The 11,252-nt window shown below is 26.5% G+C and overlaps 1 long non-coding RNA gene across 1 annotated transcript; it reads right to left on the minus strand.

Moving 5' to 3' along the window:
• Window positions 1-2,053: 2,053 nt before the first annotated feature.
• LOC113788094 (uncharacterized) lies at window positions 2,054-2,782 on the minus strand. The gene is made up of 2 exons (XR_003474603.2): window positions 2,627-2,782; window positions 2,054-2,484 (listed from the first exon to the last, which is right to left on the minus strand). It is a non-coding gene; the product is annotated as an uncharacterized lncRNA (long non-coding RNA).
• Between the last annotated feature and the right edge of the window lie 8,470 nt (window positions 2,783-11,252).

An 11,252-nucleotide genomic window follows, 5' to 3' on the forward strand; every position in this document is an offset into this window, starting at 1 on the left:
AAGACAAATTGAGGTGAAATATTTACTTGATCAATGATGTGATTAATTTACTCATAAGATCATAACAAAGTAAATAATTTCCACAATAAATAAATAGTCATTGTATTTTTACTAGCTAATTGTCACGGTTCCATATACTACTTTTACTTGATCGATCACCCACCAATTTTAACTTTCATGGGAAAAAATTAATTACAAATTCATATCTGAAATTAACTATGAATTGAATTTAAGTTTGATGAATAACATCAAATCATATAATAAAAAATATGTTTCATGGACATCGAATCCTCAACTAACCAAATGTTGTTGGATACATCTTTTAAGATAGATTGAAAAACAAAAGACTTTTAAATGCGTTTATAACTTCTTTTATCAAATTTTGTAGTGATTATGTGACCTTTATATACAAAGAAAATAGTAACATTTGGTAATTGATGACAAAAAATTGATGAATAGGCTAAGGTCTATTTAGCAAAGTAAAAAAAACAAGCTTCAGAAAGCTTATTGTACTCCGGTTCCTCCCTCCACCCAATGTTAATATATACTTTTGTATTATGTACATATATTAATATTATTATTTATCAAAAATTATTTATATTAATGATATTATATATTATCTATATAATATCGGCAATTTATATTAAAAATGTTTTTAGTGTTTGATACCGATATATGTAATTATATTTAATTATTTTATATATTTTTATATTATTATTAATATTTATGTGTCAATATTTCATAATATATTTTTTAATTTATTGTTAAATTTTCTTTAATAAAGTTATCTTTGACGTAAATTTTTTTTTTTTTAGAAAACATAAAAGAATATGAGAGAGAAGAATAAAGATGTATAGTATTAATGGTAAATAGTCGAAAATACAAATGATAAAAGTTCACTTTGCATCAAATAACTACATTCAATATATAAATAACCAACTATGTACCAAATCACTACATTCAATATATAAATAACCAATCTATAAATTTATTTTCTTTTTATTTTTATAATAATTCAAATTAAAAACTCGTTGTATCCAAATAATAAAACTCCTTCTTGTACTTGTGAGATAGAATTTTTAAGAATTTTATTTTTATTTTTAGATATTTTTTACTCAAGAATTTAATTTTATTAAACTTGCGTTTTAATTATTTACCAAAATAAAAACTACTATTCAATCATTGTTTTTTGTTAATAAAAATGAATCTGAAAAACTTTTGCATTTCCAAACAATCCTTTGAAAAATAATTTTCAAAATTAAATATAGAACTTGTAAAAATCAAATTTTGAATATCATAATTCAAACTAGCCACACCCACTGTTTTATTACAATAAATAAATTAATAAAATTGTTTATCATAGTCAATTTTAAATTAATAATGCTTAAATAAAAAAAATGTTGTTAAATTATATAAACTCGAAATAATATTTTCAATAGTTAAGTTACAATGATTAAAATTTTAAATTTGTGAAATTTAAGCCAATAAAATATTACAATAATAAGAAATGTAATTTGAAAGTTACAATAATATTACAATAAACAATAAAAATGCAGGTTTGATAAAAATAAAATCCTTGAGTAAAAAATATGTAAAAATAAAAATAATATCTTTATTATGGAGTTTTTAATTCGAGATATTACAAAAATAAAAAGGAAATAAATTTAGAGATATTATAGCATATAGTATCTAATAGTTATCGGGTGGATACAATTACATAACATCTTTATTGAATAATTTAATCTTATGCATTAATTAAATCTAATGATTATTATTAATAGTTATCGTTTCTAATAATAACTATCAGTTCTCATTTTATACGCTCCCTATATACATATATTTGCCAAAATTATTACATATATTTTAATGATAGAATACTTTTTATTTATTTAATACCTACCGGAAAATACAAAAGTGAAGCTTAAAAGATCTTTTATAAAATTATCTTAAAATATTGCTCATTAATAAAGAGACTTGCAAATCATATCTAATTATATATAGGATTTTCAACATTTAGTCAACGACAAAAATCACAAGGGGAGGACAACAAAAATAACCGATAAATTCAAAATTAATTTCCAATATTATTTTCTTTCTCCATATGCTTTCCTATGGAAGGAAAAAACATACCTCATCCTAATTAAGTTTACAATTGCATATATATCTTTGATCTCAACAACTGAAATTAAAAAAAAAAATGAAGACACCACTCTCAACTTAGTTTAACAAACCTACTAAATGGAGATTAAAAATTATTAAAATATTGTACCAATTAGTTCACAAAAAACAACTCATTAAGCTAATGAGAAAATGAAAGAGGTAGTTTTCTTGATGGAGCAACTCGTGTCGAACCATTCTCAATAGAACAACATTGTGAGGCAAAAGACCACTATAGTATAGCAAAGTTGGGATTGAAGTAGTAGGTTCACCAATTAACGTTGTTAGAAACCTAAGCATTGACCTAAACATCAAAGTTGTAAGAGCCTACAACAACAACAAACACATTAAAAAAAATAATAAAAGAAGTTATTACCTAAAAATTAAGAAAGCTTATTTGCATTGGTAAACAAACATCTAAAAGGAATTGAATAAGAAAATTTGAGAAAAGAAAAAGATGTATACATACCATGATTATTTTTAATTATGAGTAGTTATAAGCTGATTGAGATTTGATAAGGTTTCTAGATGGAGTCACATTTGGATTGAAGGATATAAGGTTAAATTTAGTGGTTATTTCACAAAGTCTAAGCTAGCTAATTGAACCAATAGATATGGCGGATATTCAAACCAACCCGTCAAGTTATGGGAAGTGGAAGAAATTTATGTACACATATAAAGTTAGGTGCTCCAATAATGTTGTGTGCCACAAAGTTGAGTGGTGCTTAGAATTAGTGTAATTTTTCTTGGATAGATTCATGTGATTATTGTAATACGTTGTTGTTATTTTTTTTTAAAAAAAAGTTATTTTTGATTTATTTGATGTTAGTAATTTTTTTAGTTGATAAATGATATAGTAAAGAAACTCGCATATTATTACAAATTTTTTTGTTGGAACTTTCGTAGAGACAATTTAAATTATATTTTATATAAAATCTAAATAATTAATTACAAATAATTAATTTTTTTAATAACTGTAAAAATAGTTTTTTCTTTTTATAATAGTGACAAGAATAAATATTTTATTAATAGTTTAATAAAGATAAAAAAAAAATAAAACACTATAAAGTATGAATTTAAACACTAATTTAATTAACTTATAAAAGAAACTATAAATTTATAAAAAAACACTATATATAAAAACTGAGGACAATTAAATGTTATTAAACATGATAAACAATTATTACAAAAATAACAAGAATCTTTGTCACCTAAGTTTTGCAAGAGAGGGATCTGAACAATCAGCTAGAATATGAATAGATAAAGAATGATGAAACTAGACATAGGTGAGGAAATTAAGTGCACTATCATTATCATTTAATGACTAAGAAGATAAACTAAAGACTAAACAAATACGTGGACCTGTCTTCTAACTAAAGTAGAAAAAATAAAATCAATGTTAGTAACATTTAGCATTCACTGAAACAATGTGTGTACCATTCAAATTTGATTTTCATTATTAATATAATATTAAATAATATAATGACTTGGTTGTAAGAAGGGTTACCTTCTTAGTGGGATTAGTATTATACTTGCAAAAACTGATAAAAAAAATATAAATTTTATTTACATATTAATGAATAATAATTGATTAATAGTTATATATAAAAGTCTTTATAAATATTGTTAACTTACATAATATAAATATTACTAATTATTTAATTATTATGCAAATTTATTTGAATAAAGTAATACCGATAACTAAGTACATTTTTTTGTACATTTTGTTGTTGTTGAGTGGACTAATATATAACTGCATCCATAACAAGTAATAAACATGGATTACTATAATAAGGAACTAATATTTGTTTATAGGATATTATAATAATATTAATAAATATCCTTCGTTTGGAAGGAAGTAACACTACTAGAAATTAAAGTTTTATTTGTGAATTTTTCTGCGGCTTTAAGTAATATGTAGAAAACACATTTACTTTATGAATTTATAAATTAATCTTTTGATAAATTCATAACATGAAACTAAATATAACAAATTACTTTATAAACTATAAATGATTAAAATTTATATTATTTTTATTTAAACTAATTAATTTTGTCAATTACATTCTTTCAAGGTCTTATTGTGAGTTTTTGGTCATATCTTGATGATTGTGATTTATTTATTCAATTTAAAGAGACAACTATGCTGAAATATATTTTCAAATAAATTCATTAATTTTACGATTATTAGTTCGATTCTAATGTTATATATAGTTTCAAAATCGTTGCATGATAAATTTACTATTTGTATTATTTAACACATACTGCTCTCTTCTTCAAATGTAAGATTTTTTCGTGTTTTTGTTTTGTCTCTTTTTAAAAGATAATTTCAAATTTATAATTGTATTAATTATTTTTTTATTAATATATTTGTAATTTAATTACTCATATATGAAATCAACCATTCAAAATAACCTATTTTAACTCTAAAAATATTTGATATTTTGTCATGTATATACCGAGAAATTCATAGTAGAAAATGAATAATGAGCATAGTTTGGAGTTTGCCAATAATAGGTTGTGGTAGTCTTTCTTTTTTCTTTTTCTTTCTAACTGATTTATTAAATAAGGCATTTCTTAAGCTTATTTCTATTGATTAATTAATTAACGTTATTAGCCATTGAAATTGACAAAGCACAGGAAGGAGAACATTTCTATATAAAGTATAAATTTAATTATAATAAAAGATAATACTATATTTTAGTTCAACATAATAATGTTTTCTAACATGGGTAAAAATGAAAGAGAAAAAAATACAACACATTCCATTTTATTCATTTATTAAACAATAGAATGAAAATTTTGCTCCTCCACAAAAAATTCCAAAACAATGAAATGTAATGTTTGTTACATTCTACTCCATTTCAATTCATTAGATACTATTTTATTGCTCTCTACTTCGTTCACTTTAAAATATCAAAACAGAACTTCAATTCATACCAAATTACTTACATATTCATTTCACCTCAAGTTGTATAGTACATGTCCAATTGGTTAAAACCAACGTCAAAAGCCCGAGCCTCTTTGATAATCTCAAAATCCCAAAATATAAAATATTATAATTGCGGATCATTTTATATACTAGCTAAGGACATACAACTATTAGTACCACATGTTTTTTAATACACCAATATTTTCTCAAAGTTTATATTCATGTTGAATGCATCAGGAAATTGTGCATGTGATTTCACGATTTAAAACTTATTAGATGCTATAGCTTAAAAATTATACAAGTAGTATTCAATAAATTTAATGGTGAAAAAGATCATCAACATTATCATCATGTTGGACTTCAATATAAGACTCAAATAGAATATTCATATTTTTGTACTCATTGTTCTCCAAAAAAATATTGGTGTGTTAAAAAAAAGTATGATAATAAATGCACCACAATATAATATTAGAATAAAATTGATGCTTAAATTTGAATATCAAATTAAGAATATAAAATCACCATTTTTTGGATTAAAAGTTAATATTTTTAAGATAAAATTATGATTTGAGACCAAAATTATTATAAAAGTAAAAATAGAAGACTAAAGTTTGATTTCAAAATTAGAGGACTATTTTTGTGAATATGTTAAAACAAGATGACAAAAAAAATGCAACTACGTCTATAAATTTTTGTGCAAATGTATGCTTCTATCATAATAGGATGTTGTAAAAAATATAAGAGACAATTGTGTTAGAGAAGTGTTGTAACTCAATTTTGTAAAAAAAAAAAAAACTACTAATATTGAGCAATTTTTTTTTAATTTTATAATCATTTAATCTATATCTATAATAAAGGGGACATAGAGATTTAGTGTACCTTATTTTTCTAAATAGTAATTACCATTGTAAAAAACAAATACAAAAAAAACCCAAAGAGCAAAAGACAAAAGAGAAAGTTGTAAAAGAAGTATGTGTATGAAAATCAAATCCTCTCATAAACAAAGAAAGAAAAATTAATCACTTTAAGAATTTGATCTTTTTGACTACGATCAACGCACCCTGGCTCTGACTCTGACTATGATTAATGCGCTCTCAACATAATAAAATGTGTGTTGGTATCAGTGACCTCGCAATTAACAGAAAATATATCAGTTTTCGTTACAAAATTAATCAGTATCAAGTGCACAGCGGAATTTAAATTTTGAGGCATGCAAAGTTAGCAATATAGAAAATTAAAGAGAGAGAGTTAGAGAAGAAAACACAGAGATTTATCCTGGTTCGGTTGTCAACAACAACCTACGTCCAGTCCTGAAAATCCAATCGGATTTCAGATTTTCTTCTCCTTCAATAGAAAGAATCAATTACAGATTGTCCAGTTTCCTCCCTGAAACCTATCTATCTTAATGATCTCTTTCCTATTGAATACCCTCTGATCCTTGTAGATACTCGTCAATCTAACACAGAATCACAGTGCGACTCTTTCTTGTTGAACACTCTTCACCCAAGAAAGTAGCCACCAGTTTCTAGCTGGCTTTCTATCAACCCTTTGATCCTTGTAGACAATCGGCAGCCTAACACAAAATCAAAGTACGACTCTTTCTTGTTGAGACCTCTCACCCAAGAAAGTAGCCACCAGTTTCTAGCTGGATTTCTAGCGTTCGTTTGTTTCAAAGATTTATTACAGAATGAATAAAAGAAGTAAAACAAAAGGGTCTTCAATCTTTATGAATGTTGCTCCTCACGAATCTGGATATTCAAGGAATGTTCATGAGCACATTATCATTTCTCTTGGATTGTCAACAAACTGTATTGTAATCTGTAATCACAATTATGAAGTTGTTAGTTTGTTGTTATGAACAGTTGAGAGCATTATGAGAAATTATGAAAGTTATGAATTGTTATATGAATAAAGATTGAAAGACAGTTTATATAGTTTCTGAAAAACCAACTACGAAATCGATTTCCCAATCGATTTTGTAAAGTTATAAAAGGTGCTAAATCGATTTGCCAATCGATTATCGCGAGTCTTGTTTTTCTTTAATCTTGAAACTATACAAGCTAATCGATTTACCAATCGATTCTTTAAAAGCAACACTTTTCAGTAGAACATGTCCAGACTTGTATAAATCGATTGCCTAATCGATTTCTGGGAAACTGTTTCAATAAAAGTATTTCAATCGATTTCTCAATCGATTTGCCAAATCTCAGAGTTCACTGTGTTTTCAAAAAGTTTATTTCAATCGATTTGCCAATCGATTGTGTTCAAAACAGTGGCTCAGTTTTTGATGTCAATCGATTCGCCAATCGATTTAATTCAAAACAGTGACTCAGTTATTTGATGTCAATCGACTTGTCAATCGCTTTGGTAGCATGTTCCTGAAAAGATTTTACCTGGTGTTTAGTTCAATCGATTTCCCAATCGATTGCAACCAAACTTTAACAGAATTGAACAACTCAACAATAGATTGTCCAATCGATTGTATTTGTCACAGGTGAGGTCATTTTTCAAATGATACTTTGTCAATCGATTTGCCAATCGATTTCCTCAGCACTGGAGTGCCACTGTGACTCATCCAATCGATTTACCAATCGATGTTTTACCATCAGGTTTGATTTGTGAAATGTTCAATCGATTTGCCAATCGATTACGCTTTAAATCAGAGGCTACTGACTTGTGCAGTTTTCATTTTTAATTAAGCTAATTGATTGCCTAATCGATTGCACATTTACAAACACTTAAGATTTCCTTACACCCTTGTTATGAAATCGATTTCCCAATCGATTTACATAGTCAGAATTCAACTTTTGTTGATTTCTTGTGTTCCAAGCAATTTGATACAAGTGTGTGGGATTGAATTGGTGTTCCTGAAATTTTGCTCAATTGAAATATTAGATTTATCATATTAAGTATGAATATTGTTGAATTGTGAATTACGTCAAAATTAGGAATCAAAGGATCCAAATCCAACAATGTGTTCATATTGAAATTAGTTTTCGTAAAGAACATTTGATTTAATTTTAGTCCCTCAAATATAAACTATGTGCAAACATATATTATAAAGATTACTTCCAACATAAACAAAATAAAACTTTTATATCTCAACACTCTTGAAGATTCAACACTCTTGTAACTCAACAAAATGATGTAATGACTTCATAAGTTAACACTTTTACTTTGATGGTTCTCTTTAGAATTTATTTTTGTTTTTTGCTTTTAATAAGGTCAAATTCTAGAAGAATGCAAACATCAAAGTATTTTCGGAGAATGTTTGAGATCCTTGTGAAACACATTCAAAGTTTATTTGTGTATTGGGTATTGTTGTCAGTTTGCTTTTAAATGAATTTCATTGGAATAAAAAAACAGTCAAATTCAAAGGTCTAAAATTTAAAATTTTAAAAATTAAGGAATGGTAAAAGTCATTAAATTAGACTTTTCTATAAATCAAATTTTAATAGCTATTAGATATGCTTCTTTATGTTTGAATATATGAAAAAGTTGAATTAAATTTTTTTAATATATTTAATTTGAATTTTGGAGTGTATATATTTATTTTATTGACTAACTTTCTCTTATAAATTTTTAAAATAGGTTAGGAGCATATATATATATATATATAACCAATTTTATAGTAAGGCTGGAGTTTTGATAAATCATATGGTTTGAAAACCAGCCTTCTGGAAAAATCTTTGAGATGACTAATTGAGGATTTCTATTATAGAAATGATCCTCGATTGTCCAAATGTTTTGATAATCTGTTTTGACAAAATATTTTGATTTTGGTTTAAAAATAGTAATTTCAGAATCATTTTAAATAATTTTTGAGGTTTCTCCTTGACAGAGTTATGAAATTATTTTACAGGATGGTTCCTCCTGTAAAGGTTTTGAAATAATTTTTTGAGAAGGGTTTTTTGAAGATTCTCCCCTTTCCTGCCCCGTAAAAGAAGGCAGTTGTTTGGAGGGATTCAATCTCTTGTTGGAGTTGGTGGAGTTTTGCAATTTTTTGGAGTTGAAGGTTTTCTTCAATTGAGTCTTTTATCTCTTGGAAATTGTCAGGACCAGCTATTTGTTGGCTTGCAAATCATTTTTGAATTGGGCTTTGGGCTTCATTTTCTTTGACAACTTCTACCCAAGATCAGATGGGTTTTGCAGATGAGATAGGTTTTGGGGTTTCTTGTGGTTGGTCCTTCTAGACCTCAATTCTTTTGGATTTTCTAGGCATCACTCAAGTCCTGTTTTGTAGAAATTCTCTAGTTAGAAAATCCGGAATTGAGTTTTGATCTCCTTTAATAAATTCAATTTCAAAATAAAAAAATGCTAAGGATTGCTTGCCATCTGGCAAAAATTTGTTTTGATGCAATGTTTTGAACATCTTTTTGTAAAACTTCTTTTGCAGATTTACAATCAATTTGAAGTAAAAAATTTTGGTTGAGTAAATCGCTTTGAAATTTTGCAATGCACATGACTATGGAAAGAATTTCCTTTTTAATGGTAGATTAATTCTTTTGGCAATCATTCCAGTGTGCAGATGTAAACTGTACAATGCATTCTTTGTTATTTGTTTTTTGTTTAAGGATACCCCCATATTATGTCTGAAGCATCTGTTTCAACAATTTTTTGGGCTGATGAGTCAGCTAAATGTAAGCAAGGTATTTAGTTAACTTGTTTTTTGATTATTTAAACTATTTTGGCATGTTCATCAATCCATGCGACAAGTTTTTTCTTTAATCTATCAGGGAGAGGTTTTGCTACCCTATTAATGTTAGGACATAAATCTAATACATAGTTCAAAAATCCCAAAAACCTTTGTAATTGTGTTTTGTCAAGGATTTTGTCAGGAAATTTATCTGCGAAAGATAGGGATCTTTCAATAGGGGTGATAGTACCCCGAGAGATATAATGTCCTAGGAAACGGATTTTTGTTTGAAAAAGATAAACTTTGGATTTTAAAACAATCAATCCATTTTTCTTAGTGATTATTAAAAATGTTCTAAGATGTTTGAAATGTTGTTCAATAGTTTCAGAGAATATTAAGACATCATCAATATAGATAATGCAAAATTTTGAGAATGGATTAAAGATTTCGTTCATAATTCTTTGGAATTATGAAGGGGCATTCTTTAATCCAAAGGGCATTACCGTCCACTCATATTGGCCAAAAGGGGCCGTAAAAGCTATTTTATACCGATCTTTTGGATCAATTTGTATTTGCCAAAATCCTGATTTCATGTCAAATTTTGAAAATACAGATGAAGAGTGTAATTTTTGTAAAAGATCTTTTTTGTTTGGAATCGGGTAACGAATCCATTTTAAAAGGTTTGTAGTTTATGACTAACCTAGGTGTACCTCTTTCTATTTCAGAATTTTTGTTCACATAGAAGGATGCGCAACTCCAAGGCGACCTAGATTTTGTAATTAGACCCTTTTGTTGTAGGTCTTGGATTTCTGCTTTGCAATGTGTTTCAAGTTCATAATTCATTTGGATAGGTCTAGCTTTCGTTGAAATTTGTTTATCGGAAAAGTCATTTTCATATGGTAGGTCTACCATATGTTGTTTTCTGTTCCAAAAAGCATTTGGTAAATCTGAACAGATTTCGTTTTCAATTCTTTTTTGGAGATCTGAAATTTTTTGCTTTATGAAACTATTTTGTAATTGTTGTTCGGTTTTGAGAAAAGAAACATCTTCTTTTAGGAAATATAAATGTTTTTCTTTTCCTTGGATTAAACAATTTAATTCAGTTTTGTAAACAGAACAAACTTTTAAAAGATTTAAATTCTTTGTTCTGGGTTTTTCAATAAAATGGAAAATAATTTTGGCTTGTTTTGTTTTGCAAGAAATACCATTGTAATTGACTGAATAGAGAGTTATCATGTTAATGAAAGGAGTCCCTAAAATGACAGTATGAGTAATATTTTCTAATAAAACAAAAGGAGTTTTGATTAAAACGTTACAATTTTTAATGGAAGCTTCACTTTTACTTTTTATAATCATGTTGGAGTTGTTAGCCGCAACAAGCTTTTCATTAGATTTTTGTAGAAATCTGTTTGGTACAATGCTACTTTTTAAGCAATTTAAATCTGCTCCAGTATCAAAAAGTGCAATTGTTTCAAATTTGAAATCTTCAGAAAAAACTAAATTAATTTTGATTAAATATTTTCTTGT

This window comes from Cicer arietinum, chromosome 8 (assembly GCF_000331145.2).
Source record: "Cicer arietinum cultivar CDC Frontier isolate Library 1 chromosome 8, Cicar.CDCFrontier_v2.0, whole genome shotgun sequence".
NCBI lineage: Eukaryota > Viridiplantae > Streptophyta > Magnoliopsida > Fabales > Fabaceae > Cicer > Cicer arietinum.